Raw genomic sequence first — 18,779 nt, 5'->3', positions numbered from 1 at the left:
ACTCGGATTTAAATAAACTTTATATGAAAATGGGGTAGAAAAATGTTTAGTTTAACTTGGTGGCATCACTTTGCATGTTTAACAACTCTAAAATTGTGTTTAGGGCAGAACAGTACCAAAGCTAATAAATGCATATGGTGATTTTCCGGAAGTGTTGTTCGTTGCTTCCGGCCTCATTTAAACTTGACTAGATAGGTAGTTTTACTTTGCTTCACCCTCTTGCCATGTTTAACAACATTCAATATTGTTGGGTACATAAACAAGATCGAACTAAATAACTTGAATGTGGTGTTTCGTCAATATGCAACGAAGTTGCATAATGAGCTCCACTTAATTTGTAGGATTGTTTGTGCACTTTGCCATGCCATGCCTCATTAAACCGGACATGCATCATTCTTGTTTGCGCATCATGCCATGTCTATGTGATGGTTGTTTACTATGTTGTGCTTCTTTCCGGTGTTGCTTCTTCGGGTTGGTTCCGGTAACGTCGCGTTTGTGAGGACCCGTTCGACTACGTCCGTTTGTCTTCTTCATGGACTCGTTCTTCTTCCTTGTGGGATCTCAGGCAAGATGACCGTACTCTCGAAATCACTTCTATCTTTGCTTGCTTAGTTGCTCGCTCTTTTGCTATGCCTATGCTGTGATACCTACCACTTGCCTATCATGCCTCCCATATTGTTGAACCAAGCCTCTAACCCACCTTGTCCTAGCAAACCGTTGATTGGCTATGTTACCTCTTTGCTCATCCCCTCTTATAGCGTTGTTAGTTGCAGGTGAAGATTGAAGTTTGTTCCTGGTTGGAACATGGAGATGTTGTTCCTTGTTGGAACATGTTTACTTGTTGGGATATCACAATATATCTTATTTAATTAATGCATCTATATACTTGGTAAAGGGTGGAAGGCTCGGCCTTATGCCTGGTGTTTTGTTCCACTCTTGCCGCCCTAGTTTCCGTCATATCGGTGTTATGTTCCCGGATTTTGCGTTCCTTACGCGGTTGGGTAATAATGGGAACCCCTTGACAGTTCGCCTTGAATAAAACTCCTCCAGCAATGCCCAACCTTGGTTTTACCATTTGCACTAACAACCTACCACCTTCCCTTAGGTTCTGCAGACTCAAGGGTCATCTTTATTCTAACCCCCCGGGCCAGTGCTCCTCTGAGTGTTGGTCCGACCGAGCAGACTGCGGGGCCACCTCGGGGCAACTTGAGGTTTGGTTTTACTCGTAGGATGTCTCATCTGAGTGTGCCCTGAGAACGAGATATGTGCAGCACCTATCGGGATTTGTCGGCACATTCGGGCGGTGTTGCTGGATTTGTTTTAACTTGTCGAAGTGTCTTGTAGAACCGGGATACCGAGTCTGATCGGAATGTCTCGGGAGAAGGTATATCCTTCGTTGACCGTGAGAGCATGTCATGGGCTAAGTTGGAACACCCCTGCAGGGATTTGAACTTTCGTAAGCCGTGCCCGCGGTTATGGGCAGATGGGAATTTGTTAACGTCCGGTTGTAGAAAACCTAAAGTTAACCTTAATTAAAATGCATCAACCGCGTGTGTAACCGTGATGGTCTCTTTCCGACGGAGTCCGGGAAGTGAACACGGTGTTGGAGTTATGCTTGACGTAGGTTGTTCTAGGATCACTTCTTGATCATAGATTCTCGAACGTGCTTTGCCTTCTCTTCTCGCTCTCATTTGCGTATGTTAGCCACCATATATGCTAGTCGCTTGCTGCAGCTCCACCTCATACCTTTACCTTACCCATAAGCTTAAATAGTCTTGATCACGAGGGTGCGAGATTGCTGAGTCCCCGTGACTCACAAATACTTCCAAACCAATTTGCAGGTGCCGATGAGTCCTTGCAGATGACGTAACCAAGCTCAGGAGGAGATCGATGAAGATCTTGTCCTTTGTGTTGGTTTGTTCTAGTTGATCAGTAGTGGAGCCCAGTCGGGACGATCGGGGATCTGTGTAGCATTTGGGGTAGTCTTCTTTTATTTTGGCTCCGTAGTCGGGCCCTGATTGTATTTGGATGATGTAATGCTTTATTCATGTATTGTGTGAAGTGGCGATTGTAAGCCAACTATGTATCTCTTTTCCCTTATGTATTACATGGGTTGTGTGAAGATTACCTCACTTGCGACATTGCTTTCAATGCGGTTATGCCTCTAAGTCGTGCTTCGACACGGGGGAGATATAGCCGCATCGAGGGCGTTACAAGTTGGTAATCAGAGCCTTCCCCGACCTTAGGAGCCCCCACTGCTTGATCGTTTTTAGCAGCCGTTGTTGAGTCTAGAAAAATGTTTTGAGTCATTTAGGAATTATATATCGGAGAGTTTAGCAATTCTTTTTACTCCCCAGTCCCTTCATCCCTCTGGTAAGGCATCCTGACGTAGAGTTTTGACTCTTCTCTTCTCAAATTTCACTAATTTTTTTTAGGATCACGCGGGTATCTTGGAATCGTTCCGATCGATTTGTGACGAGAACATTGTTCTTGGTGCCTCCTGTCATTTAGGGTTATGGCAGTGTCCCGGGGAGTTGAGCTCCGAGGTGTTGTCGTCACAATTTTATCATTGCAGTTCTGGAATACCTGAGTTTAGTTCGCCGACATCGAAAATCTCTTTTATGCAGTTGTTGGTGAGATAACCTCGACGCCACCCAGTATTGGGGCGGGAGTTCGGGAGTATTGCCATAACTCGTATAACGGATGCTTTTCGAAGGTTGAGGTAGATGATTTTCGAAGGTTTCTTGGTTATGTGTTGAAGGATGGATACAGCTGGATGTAGGATTTGCTAGTTTTGGGTGAGGCTTCCCCTGTATCCCCAACACCTGATTGCATAACCGGAAAGTTTCGGGAGTTTGTAAGTGGGAATTCAAGTAGCTCTTAGGATATCTTTCCGACAGATGTATGATATGAAATTGGGGTTCGACGTCTAGTGGTCCGCCTATTCACGGTTGGTTTTACAGTGGTCTCGTTGTGTCTTAAAGAGTCCTTGGCTATGCCGACTCGGGGACGCTTTGTATGTCATGTGCACTGCCTTGTACATGATGGTGTTGTACGATCGAGCCCGTGTAGGCCCCACCACGAAATCTTCGGACGAAATCTCTATCATATGTTTGTTCCGGCTTATTCTGCAAGCCAATCCTTTGTTTTGTTTTTGAGCTGTGGTATTCGAGTTGCTTCGAAGTCAAATGTTGATTCCATACCTTTCCTAAATGGTGTTCACATATTCCTATGTGGATGCTAATCCTTCTTGATAATCGAGATTATGCTGTCAATCCTTTTCAATCGGTGTGTTTCTCTTCAAGTGGATCCGATCATTGCAACATCCGCAAGTTTCAATCTCAGCTTTCTCAACGGTGTTCGTTTCATCCATTCCAAGTTGCATTTGTTTTCCCGCCCACCCACCCTTTTTCTTCAAGGATTCAGATTTCTTAATCACTATCCATTTTATTGATGGAAGTCTCTCCATTTTTTTCCTTCATGTTCTTATCCGGTGATTCTCATGAAGATTTTTAACGGAGCCTCAAGGTCATCACCCTTAATTATTTTCTTCTTCGGTGGTTTCAATTCTAGTTTTTCTGTGTTGATCATATTCTTTTCCTTGCTTCAAATGCCTTCTCATACCGGTGCACCTCATAATGATTCATTTCTCGCTATTCAATTATTCCGGAGTGCTGAAGATATCTCAAAAGATTTGTGTCCCCATTATCAGTCCGTCCAAAAATCTTTCGAGGATGTTATCTCATTCTAGCCATTTATTTCAACCAGTGCATTCTCTCTTTTAAATTGTTCTGCGGTGTTTCTTTTGAGTGGGCCCTAACCCACAGGTCTTTTCCCAGGATCTTACCTGTCTCTTCTAATTTTTCCCGGAGTTACTCCCAAATTCTTTTCGAAGTTTGACGTAAGAATGAACTGTCATTAGTCAAATGTATTTCTCCAAGGTCTGTCAAATTATTTTCATCGTTGGCTCAACTTTTTCATTCTTCATTCCGGCGTGCCTCAATAATTCAGGTGGTGTCTCTCATCGTCTTTCATAACACTTGAAGACCGAAGAAGATTTTTCCTCTCAATCTTGCTCCACTCTCCTCAAGATTCGTGGTTTTAGTTTGCTGCCATCCTCTCATAATTGGTTTTGATTGTGAGATTCCTTTTCACCCATTCGGAGCAATTCAATAGTCTTCTCAGTTTGAGTAGCCGGAGTCCATCATTTCAGGATTTTTTTCCTTTCTCAGCTTTCAGTTATCATCCTCCAATCTTACCGGTGCATCATTCAAATATTCTCTAATCAGTTCGTGATCCCTTCGTTCACTTGTATCTAAATTCTCTCAAGCATCTTCGTTCATTTGCAAATTCTTCCCGGTGTTTTCTTTATCTTCACTTCAATCGTTTTCAATTCTTACGGTGGTTCGTTCAAGACTTCTTGTCATTCGTTTATCATATACATTCTTTATCTTCACTTCAATCGTTTTCCTCAATTCCTAGGCCCGCCCCTTCATGGAGCAATCATAATGAATCGGATTTTAAGGTTTTCTTTTTGCAAAAACACTTTATAATGATTATTTGGTTAAGGTGCTCCGACCTCATATATACAAATACCTTTTGTATATTCTATATCAGCAGTTCATGCACCTCGATCGATACCCGTAAATAACTTGTCTCTTATTATCGTTTGTGGCTATTCTTGTTGTGTGAAATGCTGCCATCACTTTAGCACGGTCGATATATGTTGTTGTACCCGAGAAGGATACACATGGGTGTGCATTATGAAGTTTAGGGCGTTTATGCACAAACTACACATTTCGCTCTGAGCGACCGGCTCAACCAAATAAGTCTTTTTCTTCCAAATATTTTTACGAATATGCTTTTTTGACATTGAAGTACGTTTTTTTTGGAATATTTGGCCCTACATTAATCATAATAAATATAATCATTTATACTAATTTTTAGTACTTAATACATATATTTTTATCAAATAAAAAATATTGTAATATAGTATGGTAAATTTACACTTTGTTTTATAATAAATAATTCATTTGTAACACATTACACCTTAAAACATATTTAAAGTGAACACATTACACCTTCTTAGATTAATTTATAACTATTGCATGAATGTCGTGTATATCACTTTGTGTGTGTTTTTAAATATCTTATTAGAGATCTCGAAAGTATATGATAGATGAAATATTTTGATAGCTGTCTTTGATTAGACACACGCAAATAAACAAATCTAGAATACACAAGATGTTCGCAAGGAACTTGTCACTTAATCATTTGCACATCACTTTATGATTTTCTGGTCAAATATGTCTTACATATTACAGTGGATTTGATAATCCGCTGATTTTTTAGTGTTTACTATGAATTTTGTACTGAAATAGCATTGCTCTAACTAAGATAACACTTAGTACAAATTATAAAGCATTCAACTTAAAAATATTAGTAGCCTAACTAAAAGAGAGTGGCACTTTGGTGGCCGAGCTACCTGTAGGCCGCTACCTCGGGCCGGGCAATATAGCGCCGTGATGTGTGCTCGTTTTTTTTCTCGTGCATATACGTTAGTAGCTGTTAAGTTGAAATACATGCGTGCCATGCACTGGTGTGCTAGCTTTGTATGTGGACCGTGGGTTGCGTATGGGATACACAAGCACGTCATGAGAGCATCTCCAACAGCCGCGCAATGCGCGGCGCGCTAAAAACTAATTTGCCACACGCCCTTCGCCTGGTTTGACGCGGCCGGCAACGCTGGCTCCAGCAGCCGCGTTAAAACTGAGCGCGTGTGCGTAGCTCCAGCGGCCGCGCTAAAATGCAGCGTGCGCCAAATATTGCGTGCATTCTTTTAATAAAATGATAAATAAAATTCATAGATGAAAACAATACATAGATATTTTACATACTTTCATAGCATAGATACATAAAAAAACTATGGTGCAACGATTTTAAAAAAATTCCCAGTCATCGTTATCATCATCATCATCATTGCCATCCTCGTTGGTCTGGCCCAAGGTATCGAGCCACGTGTCTTCCGAACAGTCATCATTAGACGAAAAGATCGACTGCCCACCATTTTCAACGATTTTGCACTGCGATAACACCAGGGCCTTCCGCCGACGCATGTCCAACCGCTCCGCGCGACGCCTTGCCGTCTCCTCGCGGCGCCTTGCCCAAAAGGCTTCCTCGTTGGCGACGTCCTTTGGGTGGCACCGGCGCCACTCCACCATGGCCTGCTCGTCCTCCTCGGCGACGAGGAGGCGGCGCTACCGCCGAGCGTGCTTCGCACGGTCCTGGTCCATGATAAGACGAGGCGGAGGGGCGACGTCCTGTGCCTGCTGGCGCGTTTGGACATCCTGGAAGTTCATCTGCTGACGCGGCTTGTCCAGGCACCACGCCGTCGCGTCGTAGGCGCGTGCAGCCTCGTGCGAGGTCCGGAACGTACCGAAGCCGAGTCGGACGTCGCCGGACCGAATCTCGACGGAGTACCAGCCGTTGGGGCACTGGCGGACGCCGTGGTAGCCCGATGCTCCTTGGCGGCGCGGCGGCATGGTGGCTCGTCGGTGGCGGGGCGCTGGAGCGGCAAGGAGAGGAAGCGGTGGACGCGCTGGAAAGGCGAAGAAGCTATGAGACGCGTGTGGCAGTGTGGATAGGCGCGTGGCGAGCGCCGCAATTTTTAGGCACGCCGGAAGCGACGCGTCAAAAATAGCGCGCGAGCTGCCGCCCTTTCCCGCGCGCGCTGGAGCGCGCGAAACCGTCCAGCGCGCCCTAAAAACTAAGTTTACTGTGCGCGCCTCTTTTGGCGCGGCTGTTGGAGATACTCTGAGCCTAATGGGCTGATTTAAAATTAGCACATGTGGGGTGGTGCGATGTTAATTCTGGGCCCCTCTGGCGCTGCAGGCTAGGCTAACCTCAGAAGCGGTGCTTTTTCTTCCATTGGTCAGATGATTTCATCCCCTTCCCTCGTCGTAGCTGTGCGGGCGACCATTCACCATGGATGGACTCGAGTTGTTCTTTGAAGAAGCAGATTCAGGGTGAACCAGTTTGCCCCGCGTAATTTCTCATGCTCTTACTTCTTCCAAACTGAAATCTGTTTTGACTTGGATATCCTACTCCTTGATTTCGCAACGATTTGTCCTTGAGTCCTTTCGTCTCCAGTTGTTGGTTTGGATCTGGCTGATTGAGAATCGTGTGTGTGCTCCAGGTTGGTTCCTAGGCTAGATGCGGGTGATATTTTGGGTGGCGGAATGTTGCCTGAGTATGTGGTTGCTTCCATCCATGAAGCTGGCCGGCGCTCCGCTGAGGTGATTTCTTCTGAACCCATGGACAGCAGCAGCGCCGAAGACCAGTTCCGATCGGTGGAAGCCAATGTTGCCTCGCACAGCAATGGTGACAGGAAGGTCGTTGGTGACTCAAATGACATGGCTCCTCAAATACGACCGCTGCAGCTGTAGGAGAGGATGGAGATGCAGTCAACAACTCAAAAGGCTCTTGCTGGACTCTGACGGTAAGGAACAGTCACCCTGGCATGGCACATGTTGACGGAGCCAACTCCCGTGCCGTGTACATGAAACTGGAGTGATGCATGGTTGACGGCGACGTGGAGCTGTGCTGCACTCCGGTGTTTGCTGGTGTACTGAGCCCGTGCAGAATATCAAAAGAGATAATATCATATGCAGTCATATAACTTATGTTCAATGTTTAGTTTGATGTTAAAACTTTAAAAATACGAATTTATGGTCATCTAACTTGCGTCCTTATGCAAATACGGTTACTTTGCTTGTATTCAGACATATCCTGCGCTGATGTGGCATGTCAGCATGGCTATGCCCGTTATCAATGATTGGGAACAGCTTGAACGAGGCGCGCATATTTTTATTTTACAGAAACACCCCATGTTCTGTATTTAATTAAGCAGTAGCCCTTCAATAACACATGTGGGTACAACTTAATCGCAAAGAAGATTTGAGGAGATTTGAACTCTAGACATCGTATACACAGACTGCCTTCTTTAATATGGACGCAGATTCTTTTTATATTCCATTTTTCCCCACGTTCAGCCCAGAAAACCGGTTCCAAAAAATCTCACATTTTTGTCCAAAAAATTCAAATGAAATTCAAATTTGAAAAATCGCAAGTTCAATTCATTGTCGTTCTGATACTGTATGCATATGAGAGATATATATTTGACATGGTGTCTGTCATTTAAATTAAAAAATTCAGGCAATAACATAGTTTTCCGGGGACCACAAAAATTTCTGGTAACTGATCTGTTATCAGAAATTCGGTCTGGGAGAAAAAACCTGAATACGAGTAGTTCCATTGCCAAATATAAAATTTATTGTTTATCTTTTAGACAATTATAGGTACTTGGTGTAGTTGTTAGCTCCTGCGGTTTCACACTTGAGGTCGACGAATGGAATCCATTGGGCCCCTTTTTTCCCTGCGGAATTATCCATGCGCCCAAGTTACAAATTTTTGGTTGACCCACTGACAGGTGGGCCCTGTGTAGATTAGTCTAGTTACCTGGTTAGCCTAACCTGTTGTTAGTATCACACCGACTAGTGACTCCACCCCTAAATTACCAGTTAGACATGTGCGTCTATTTATCTGATTAACCTGGACAAATTTGACATGTTTTTTTTAGAATAACTTGACGTGCTTTTGTGTGTAATCAAATAGATTTTAGTTGTGCATGTACAACATCGGGCAGCACTGGTGGGATGGATGTAATTGTTTAATTAACAGGTTGTTAGTTTGATGCCGTAAAAGACAGGTTGTTGGTTCGAACCCAATCTACCCCATCCTTTTTTCATTATATTTGATGTCTTTTGTCGTCATTAAATAAATTATGTAGGGATTTTTCTGAAAAGAAAAACGGTGTGCTAGAGTCACCCAACCCCTTGCGCACTCCTAGCCACTGACAGGTGGGCCTCCGTCAGGCTGGCGCGTCACATGGGCAGGCTATACGGCTAGATACGAGCGAAGTGACCGTATTTGCATGATAACGCAAGTTGGATAACCATAAATCCATATTTTTCTTCTATGAATACAGTTAATATACGGGAATGTCATGCACGGTTGGCACCGATCGTGACAAGCACTGACGGGGCTGATTCCGGCGGCCACCAAAGGCCATTTTGGCAATGAAAATTGCTTTATGGTTTAGTACTATAAATTGTGTTTTTATCTTATCAAACAGCGTCGTCATCTTTGATGCGTCATCCCCGACAGCTAAATTCGCACACGCCTACGGAAGCAGTGTCCCTGCGGGCTCCATTGTCATGGCCGAATTGGTACTTCGGGAGAATATCTGATACTCCCACCCTTAGGATGCTCCCAGTGCTCCAAACTCGGTAGCACATTTTTAAATGTTTAAAAAATTCTAAAAACAATCTAGCACATTGACACAACATCAACTTATGTTGTAAAAAATTCAAATCAAAATTCAAAACATTGCTTGAGATAGAAAAATAACAATATTGGCATAAATGTGATAATGGGTCAAATCTAAAGCCCAACTTATATTGTGTACTATCTACTATCGAATTTGTCATTTATGTTTCTCAAGCTATGTTTCAGATTTTGATTTCAAAATTTGTGACAACATACAATGATGTTGTGTCTGTGTGCTAGATTTTTTTCAGAATTTTTCGAACATTTAAAAATGTCCTACCGAGTTTGGAGCCCTGGGAGTTCCCTAAGAGTTGGGAGTACCGGATATTCTCCTGTGGTACTTCGTGATGGATGTGCACCCGTGGGCAGCGATCCTCGTTTTCGTCTACCCTCGACCTTGTTTTTTTGTGCATAATGAAACTTTCATTACTTAACCAGAGCATTGTTGAGGAAATCGTTAACTAGTAGCTGCTCGGTCGGCTGGTGAGTAGTGGATTAATAGGCTAATCGGCAAGATAATCATCCATTTTATCAATTAATCGGACGATTTATCAGGAAATCGGCAACTCGGGGACCCTATGAGTAGGGATTAATCGGCAAGTTAACTGATTATTCGGATGAATTCTTGAACAGGGAACCAGAGTCATTACAGTCCTGTTGACATAAGATGTCAACCTCATCAGGGGCACAATGAAGCCAAACAGTAGTTTTGGGCAGTAAACAGCCCATTTGTGCGAGAGCGTGGCTAGCTTTATTTTGCTCTCGTTTAATCACCGCTATTTCATGTGGCCGGACAGCTAGGATCTGCTTGATGTCGCCAACCATGGCCGCCACTGGAGCCCTATTGGTTTCGGTGTCCCTGACCATGTGAGCCGCCGTCGAGCAGTCCGTCTCCACTATCAACCTGTCCGGGCTCCGATCCATAGCCAGAGTCACTCCCTCCATGAGCGCCGCCATCTCTGCCTCGAGGGCGTTCGTACAGCGTGGGATGAACCGGCAAGAAGCGAAAATGACGGCACTTGTATGATCACGAAGTATCATCCCAGCACCTCCTGTTCCTTCCTATTCCTTCCATGCACCATCCACGTTCGGCCACCATAAGTAATCACTCCCTTCCCCTTGGCAACATCATCGGATGGATTTTGCTGAATGTACAACAGCGTATTGATGTAGCCGGACAAGAATCTGGTAGAAGCCTCAAGTGGTGGTGCAGGTTTGTGGTGGTATACTTCATTACGTACATACCAGCTCCGGCGCCAAAGTGTCATCACCACAGGGAGTCTCTTCCTCGTTCTTGCATTGGTCCAGCAGGTGGATGATCCACTCCGGCCCAGTGTTGACGACGGTCTCCAGCTTGGGCATACTCCATGTACGCGCCATCGCCGTCCATAGTTCTCGGGCCAACGGGCGACGGTATAGGGCGTGGTATGTGTCCTCGCATTCCAAACCACATAAAGCACATATATTAGACACCTCCAGTGTTCGTTTATGTTTATTATCAAGCGTTGCCAGAGATTTCGCCGCGACTCTTCATGCGAAAACTCGTACCTTAAGGGGAGCAGGGCACCCCCACACTTGCCTTCCAGACGGCACTACCCTCGACCTTTATCCTCCATTCCACACAAGTGTTTTAAAAAAACGCTTTAGCTATACATCACCCGACTGAAAAGACAATTAGGGTCAGTCAAATTCTTTTTCCTAAACTATGCACACACACCTACACTACCACGTGCATGCATGCAACTTGCAGCTAGTGCGTGCAGGACAGGTGACGCGGCCGCCGAGATCATTAATGGGGCTTGCTAGTGCGGAGTAATTGAGATCAAGCGAGCAAAGCTCATCTTCGTATAAATTTAAAAAACTAATTTTGCGAATTTTCTCCATCATGTGAATGAACGAGTCCGAGCGTGTTTCGTTGTCTCTTCTCTCTGCCTTCTTTATTATGTCATGTAAATGCCTCTAATTCATTCTTTCTAAGAAAACTTTACTATTTTGATTTTATTTTATTTTTTGTTTCATTTTGTTTCTACCAATGTCACTAATTCAATCTATCTTAGAAAACTTCATTATTTTGATTTTGTTTCATTTTATTTCTCTTTTAAAGGTAATACCATTGTCACTAATTCATTCTTCCTTAGAAAAATTTCATTAATTTTATTTTTGTTTAGTTTTTGTTTCATTTTGTTTCTTTAAAGGCAATACCAATGTCACTAATTTATTCCTTTTTAGGAAACTTTTGTTCTATGAAACCACTTTTATATGCTTATTATTGCATATTCTAAAAAATGCATTTTTTTGTAAATTGTGTGCAATTTATTATTATTATTATTATTATTATTATTATTATTATTTTCTTTTTTCTTTAAGGGTAATACCAATGATACTAATTTGTTTCATTTTAGAAAACATGTTTTTGTGAAAACTCCACTTTTGCATGTCTAATCTTGCATATTATAATAAATGCAATTACTGTGTAAATTGTGTGCAAATTTTACCATTATTTCTTTTTGTTTTTAGCCCCTTTCCTCTCAAAGGGTAATACTAATGTCACTAATTCACTATTTCTTAGAATAATTCATTATTTTGATTATGTTTGAGTTTTATTTTATTTTCTTCCTTCACTAGTAGAAAAGGGGGCAAAGGTCCAGGCCGGGTCAGCCCATTAGTCCCGGTTCAGTCCAGAACCGGGACCAATGGGGGCATTGGACCCGGTTTGTGACAGTGGTAGAAAAAGGGCCTATAGTCCCGGTTCGTAAGGGCCTTTAGTCCCGGTTCAGGAACCGGGACTAAAGTGTCGGTACTAATACCTCCACCCTTGAGTCCCGGTTCAATCCAGAACCGGGACTAAAGGCCCTCCACGTGGGCAGTGCGCAGAGCCCAGTCAGGAGACCCTTTGGTCCCGGTTGGTGCCACCAACCGGGACCAAAGGGTCTCCTGACTGGGCTCTACGCACTGCCCACGTGGAGACCCTTTGGTCCCGGTTGGTGGCACCAACCGGGACCAATAGGCATCCACGCGTCAGCACTTCTGTGGCTGGGGTTTTTGTTTTTTTTTAAAGGGGGGGGGGGGTTGGGGGTATTAGGGGGTTAATTTAGGTGTTTCATATATTGTGTTAGCTAGTTATAATTAATAGAGAGAAGTGTCCTCTGTTATGTCTGTGCTTGGTCGACGCTACGTACTATACATACGTATATAGAGAGGACTAGACACGCTAGCTAGCTAGTAAGCAAACGAAGGAAACAGAAGATCGTCATGAACATATATGCATATATACAGAGAGAAGTGATATCGACCACCTCTCCTTCTCCGAGAGATTGGTCGAACAACAAGTTCTCGTATATCTATCTGACACTACCGCCTACATATATACAGTAATTATCTCTTACAAATATAATCATACGGACTCAGGGTTAACATAGAATTCTCCGTCTTCAGGGATCACGTGGTCAAGAAAGAATGCCGCCAATTCCTCTTGAATTCCTCGCATGCGAGCTGGTGCTAGGAGTTCATCCCGCTTCCGAAACATCTAATTTAAAGAAGGGGGTCAATACATATATATATGAATGAATGAAACTCAACACAAATGATGGTAATAAAATAAAATTGTGAATGTTGTTATTTACGTACTTCATATTGTTCGTCAGTGTAGCCCCGCTCACAGGTCGTGTGGCGGATGGACTCGCAAACATAGTAACCACAGAAATCATTCCCTTGTTGCTGCCACAACCACTTTACAAGAAATAGAGGTTAATCAAACTGATAAGCAAGAATGCCAAATGGTATTGATGAAACTAGCGCTTGAATGACTAGTAGATGCGCTTAAAATGCTACTATAGCTAGTACTTACTTTCGGATGTCTAAATTGCAGCTCCTTCGGCAGTCCCGGAGCTTTTCTGGTGAATTTTCTCCAAACCCTGCCGGACAAAGAAAACAATTACTTGATATATCAGGAAATGAACGAAGTTGCTGATATGGTGGATAATGATCGATTTAACTTACTTCTCGAGTATTTGAGTCATGTCTGCATAGTCCTTGGGATCTTTTCGTCTTGAGTCTAAGACGGTTACTAGTCCTTGCTCAAGCTTAATATGTAGGAGAATATAGTGGAAACTGCACACGCATGCATAACTCATCAATTACATTACTATAACCTTGACTAATATATAAGGGAAACCGAATACGCACAAGACAGTAACACTCACTTGAAGTTGTAAGGAAAGAGTATTATATCTTTGTTTTGATTTATTATCAACGATTCTAGCATGCTGGCCTCGGTTTCTGCGGCATGAAATTTAACCTGAGTTGCATCTATGAGATTTGTGTTAATGAACCCAATATCACCGACTTGTCTTTTCTTCAATTCGATGATCTTCAATCTGCATAATATAGTGAGGATGATTATAAATACATGCAATGAAAGAGCTAAGCTATATAGAGAAACTTAATGATAGAAGTAGTACTACCTACAGACAGTAGCAGGTGACAGTTGCTTTATCGAGGGCCAATTGATTGAAGAACTGATAGAACTCCTCAAATGGAACAGGCAACAGATCAATTCCAACGAGGTCATGCTCCGATTTAACTCTCACATACAAAGTACTCCTCCCCCCAGAGTCTCTGCAGATTTTCAAGTACCAATCATGCAATCTTCGCATCATCGTTGATAGAGATCTTTCATCTTTGACGAGAGGCTTCCCGTACTCGTATCTTTGTATCTGCACGTCCATGGGGTCATAATGTACTTCGTCGGGCAGGTAATCTGCAGGATTGCTATAACCGGGCACCATCCTCGGATCATTATCGACGTTGTGGCTAGGCACCTTGAGCGGGGGCCACGATTGCTTCGCTTGTTCGCCGAGCTGGGCAATTTGTTTCCCAGCTCGTCATTGTTTCAGCCTTTGATCACTGACAGTACTTCCCGACCGCTCCGCTTCGGCAAATTCCTTTCCAATAATGCGGTCATAGTTTCCTTTCGGCGAATCATACTTCGGTGTTTTTGTCAGGGCAGCCAGAGTGCGCTTCACTTTCACCCGATCTACCTTCTCCTCCGGAGGTGGATGTTTCTTTGCTTTCACCCCTTTAAAGAATTTCTTCACTTCTTCTCGCGCGATCTTGGCGTTCTCCTCCTGGGTCCTCTCGTATGGTAACTTCTCTGGAGTCTTCAGAGAAGGACCGAATCTGTATGTCCTCCCGCCTCTGGTTGTACTGCTAGACGCCGACCGAGCAGACGTAGCGGTTGTCTTCTTTACTTGCTTAAGCGGCGGAGGAGAAGGACTACGACGTGCCGGAGCAGCTGGAGCGGCAGCAGGTCTCTTCCGCCCTTGCTGACGAGGCGGAGAAGGAGGAGGCGGGCTGCTCGGGTGCGTCGGCGCAGGCGGAGAAGGAGGCGGAGTGCCGCCGCGCGCCGGAGAAGGAGCCGGCCGAGGGCCCTGATCGTCACTCGCCGGAGGAGGAGGAGGCGGTGGAGGCGGAGTGCCCTGACTCGCCGGAGGAGGAGGAGGAGGCGGTGGCGTCCAGTTCGGAAGGTTGATGAGGTCCTTCCGCCATAGGCATGGAGTCTTCAGAGCAGACCCCAGCCGAGTCTCCCCTTCACCGGTAGGGTGGTCAAGCTGGAGGTCCTCAAATCCCTCCGTTATCTCATCCACCATCACCCTAGCATATCCTTCTGGAATCGGCCGGCAGTGAAAAGTTGCGCCGGGTTCAGTAGGATAAACAGAGCCAACAGCCGCCTTGACCTTCAAATTCATCCATTGCATCATAAGGTGGCAATTTTGAGACTCCGTGATAGCATCCACGGGATAGCTGGCAGGAGCCGTCAAGGCATGCTCTAGCTGAAGCAGCTCGGTGGAAGCCACGCTGCTTCTGCGCTGAGATGGTGGGGTAGCTTCGGGGGAGGCTTCGGCAGTACGTTTGCTGCGATTTGCTTCTCGTTCCTCTATCGCGTCCACCCTTGCTTGCAGCGCCTGCATTTGGGTCTGCTGCACTTTTTTCCTCCTCTCATGGGATTTGTAACCGCCTGCATCCGGAAACCCAACCTTCCACGGAACGGAGCTTGGCGTGCCTCGTGTCCGTCCAGCGTGCTCAGGATTCCCGAGGGCCATTGTGAGCTCGTCGTTCTCTCTGTCTGGAAAGAACGTCCCTTCCTGCGCTGCTTCGATATACTGCTTAAGCTTACTGACTGGTATGTCCATTTGATCGTTCGTCCAAATGCACTTCCTTGTTTCAGGGTCCAGGGTTCCGCCAGCCCCGAAGAACCAAGTCCGGCAATGGTCTGGCCACTTATTTGTCTCTGGTTCGATCCCTTTATGAACCAGATCATTCTCACTCTTGGACCACTTAGGCCGGGCTATGAGGTAGCCACCTGACCCCGTGCGATGGTGAAGCTTCTTCTTCGCAGCATTTTGCTTGTTTGTCGCCGACATCTTCTTACTCTTTTCTGATGTCTTGTGGGCCACAAATGCGGGCCAGTGATCTCTGATCTTCTCATATCTTCCCTTGAATTCTGGTGTCTCATTTTTTTCGACAAACTTATTCAGCTCTTTCTTCCACCTCCGGAATAGTTCTGCCATCCTCTTCAGAGCAAAAGACTTGATTAATTTCTCTTTAACTGGGTTCTCTGGATTATCCTCAGGCGGTAGGGTGAAATTTGACTTCAGCTCAGTCCAAAGATCATTTTTCTGCATATCATTGACATAAGACACCTCAGGGTCTTCTGTAGCTGGCTTAAACCATTGCTGGATGCTTATCGGGATCTTGTCCCTAACCAGAACCCCGCACTGAGCAACAAATGCGCTCTTTGTCCGGAGGGGTTCAATAGGTTGGCCGTCAGGCGCGATTGCTATGATCTCAAACTTTTCATCTGAGCTCAACTTTTTCTTTGGGCCTCGTCTCTTTACCGAAGTTGTGCTCGATTCGGAGGGCTAGAAAAAAGAACAAAGACTTAATTAATATGTGTACATACCAAAACAATGAATGCATCAATCAGGTAGTCAGCATAGGCTTAACTAATATATATACCTGGCCGGACTCGGTTCGGTCACCGGAGCCGTCATCACGGTCTCCTTCTTGCACCGACATTGGGTCACCGGAGCCGTCCTCATGTTCTTCTTCTTGCACCGGCATTAGGTCACCGTAGCCAGCTTGTTCACCCTGTCCTTCCAGACCATCGGTTTCGTTGAGAAACAACGAGATGGCATCACTTCCTTCTGCGATTATGTCCCTCAACAACGCTTCTTTTGTTGCTTCGTCTAGGGCGGTGTCCATAGTTTCTACAAATATTTACAACATGGCAATTATTATTCAAACATGATAGATGGATGTATTAGTGCCAAACGTAGAACTAGCTACCTAATCATAGTAAGCTATCGGGAGGGGGTATATATCGACAACGACGACACTACATCTATGTCCCTCGACGACCCTCGTTCCCGATAAAAAAAAGAGGAAGAAGAAGAAAAATAAGAGGAGAAGAAAGAATAGAGGAGAAGATCTCCTCTATTCTTTCTTCTCCTCTTTTTTTCTTCTTCCTCTTCTTTTTTTATCCTCTTCTTCCTCTCATGTTCGATAGGATCGCCGAGGGGTCGGGAGGTTGCGTAGTGTCTCAAGATTCAACAAAACCATGTCTTCATCATTAGGCGAAAGTAACATGTGCATGATGGTACGAAGTTCTTCAAAGTTGTTCTGGAACGGACTCCCAGATAGGATAATCCGCCTTTTGGTACAAAGTTCAGCAAGAGCCTTCTGAATATCGCTATTTGGAAGGCCTTTGCTGAATTGGTACCAAAAGGCGGATTATTCTATCCGGGACTCCATTCCAAAACAACTTTGCAGAACTTCGTACCAACATGCCCTGGTTACTTCCGGCTAATGATGAAGGCATGGATTTCTTCAATACTTTGACACTAGGAAACCTCTCTCGACCCCTCGGCGATCCTCGACCCCTCGAACCCTCGACGACCCTGGAACCCTCGACCCTAGACGACCCTCTTCTTCCTCTCATGTTCGAGAGGATCGCCGAGGGGTCGGGAGGTTGCCTAGTGTCAAAGGATTCAACAAAACCATGTCTTCATCATTAGGCGAAAGTAACATGTGCATGATGGTACGAAGCTCTTCAAAGTTGTTCTGGAACGGAGTCCCAGATAGGATAATTCGCTTTTTGGTACAAAGTTCAGCAAGAGCCTTCCGAATATCGCTATTTGGAAGGCCTTTGCTGAATTCGTACCAAAAAGCGGATTATTCTATCCGGGACTCCATTCCAGAATAACTTTGCAGAACTTCGTACCAACATGCCCTGGTTACTTTCGGCTAATGATGAAGGCCTGGATTTCTTCAATACTTTGACACTAGGAAACCTCTCTCTACTTCCGGCTAATAAGAAGAAGAAGAAGAAGAAGAAGAAGAAGAAGAAAAGAAGAAAAAAAAGAGGAGAAGAAGAAAGGAATAGTGGAGAAAAGAGAAAATAGAATATATTCTATTTTCTCTTCTTCTCCACTATTCCTTTCTTCTTCTCCTCTTCTTTTTCTTCTTTTTTCTTCTTCTTATTTGTTTCTCCTCTTCTTTTCGGTAGAGGAAACCCTAAATAGCTAGCAAGTATCGTGGGTGTGAGATACATGTGGCCTTCGGTGTCGGACACTACATCCACGTCCCACAAGTGACGTGGGGGTCGAAGCCCGTGCCACTTGTGGGATGTGGATGTAGTGTCCGACACCGACGGTACATGTATCTCACACCGACGATACTTTCTATTTAGGGTTTCTCCTCTACCGCTCGGCGACCCTCTCGACGACCCTCGTTCCCGATAAAATAAAGAGGAAGAAGAAGAAGAAAAAAGAAGAGAAGAAAGAATAGAGGAGAAGACTTCCTCTTCTTCCTCTCTTCTTCTTCCCCTTCTTCCTCGCCTCTCTCATGAATGTCCGGCGTTCTCGACCCCCCCCCCCACGTGTCGAAGAAAAAAAGAAGAAGAAAAATAGGAGAAGAAGAAAGGAATAGAGGAGAAAAGAGAAAATAGAATATATATTCTATTTTTCACTTCTTCTCCTCTATTCCTTTCTTCTTCTCCTCTTCTTTTTCTTCTTTTTTCTTCTTCTTATTTATTTCTCCCCGTCTTCCTCTCCCCCCTCGGCGACCCTAGACCACCTCTCGACCCCCTCTTCTTCTCCCTCTTCTAATTCATTTGTTCATATGAATATACAAACATTTTCATATTTACAATAATTAATATCACCAAAAAAATCTACGAACAGAAAAAAATCCTATATTCTTTCTTCTCCTTCATATTTGCTATTTTTTGCATATGAACAGAAAAAAATCTATGAAAAAAATCATATGAAAAAAATCCTATATTCTTTCATATTTACTATTTTTTGCATATATACATGAAAAAAAAGCATATA

At 44.4% G+C, this 18,779-nt stretch overlaps 1 pseudogene; it reads right to left on the bottom strand.

The window, feature by feature from the left end:
- Window positions 1-5,939: 5,939 nt before the first annotated feature.
- LOC147983187 (uncharacterized) lies at window positions 5,940-7,414 on the bottom strand (annotated as a pseudogene).
- Between the last annotated feature and the right edge of the window lie 11,365 nt (window positions 7,415-18,779).

The sequence above is a fragment of the Triticum urartu genome, chromosome 2A (genome assembly GCF_056163025.1).
Source record: "Triticum urartu cultivar PI428250 chromosome 2A, HENAU_Tu73, whole genome shotgun sequence".
Classification (NCBI taxonomy): Eukaryota; Viridiplantae; Streptophyta; class Magnoliopsida; order Poales; family Poaceae; genus Triticum; species Triticum urartu.
Note: the sequence above shows the minus strand (reverse complement) of the source record. Positions and strands in the feature narration are given on the sequence as shown.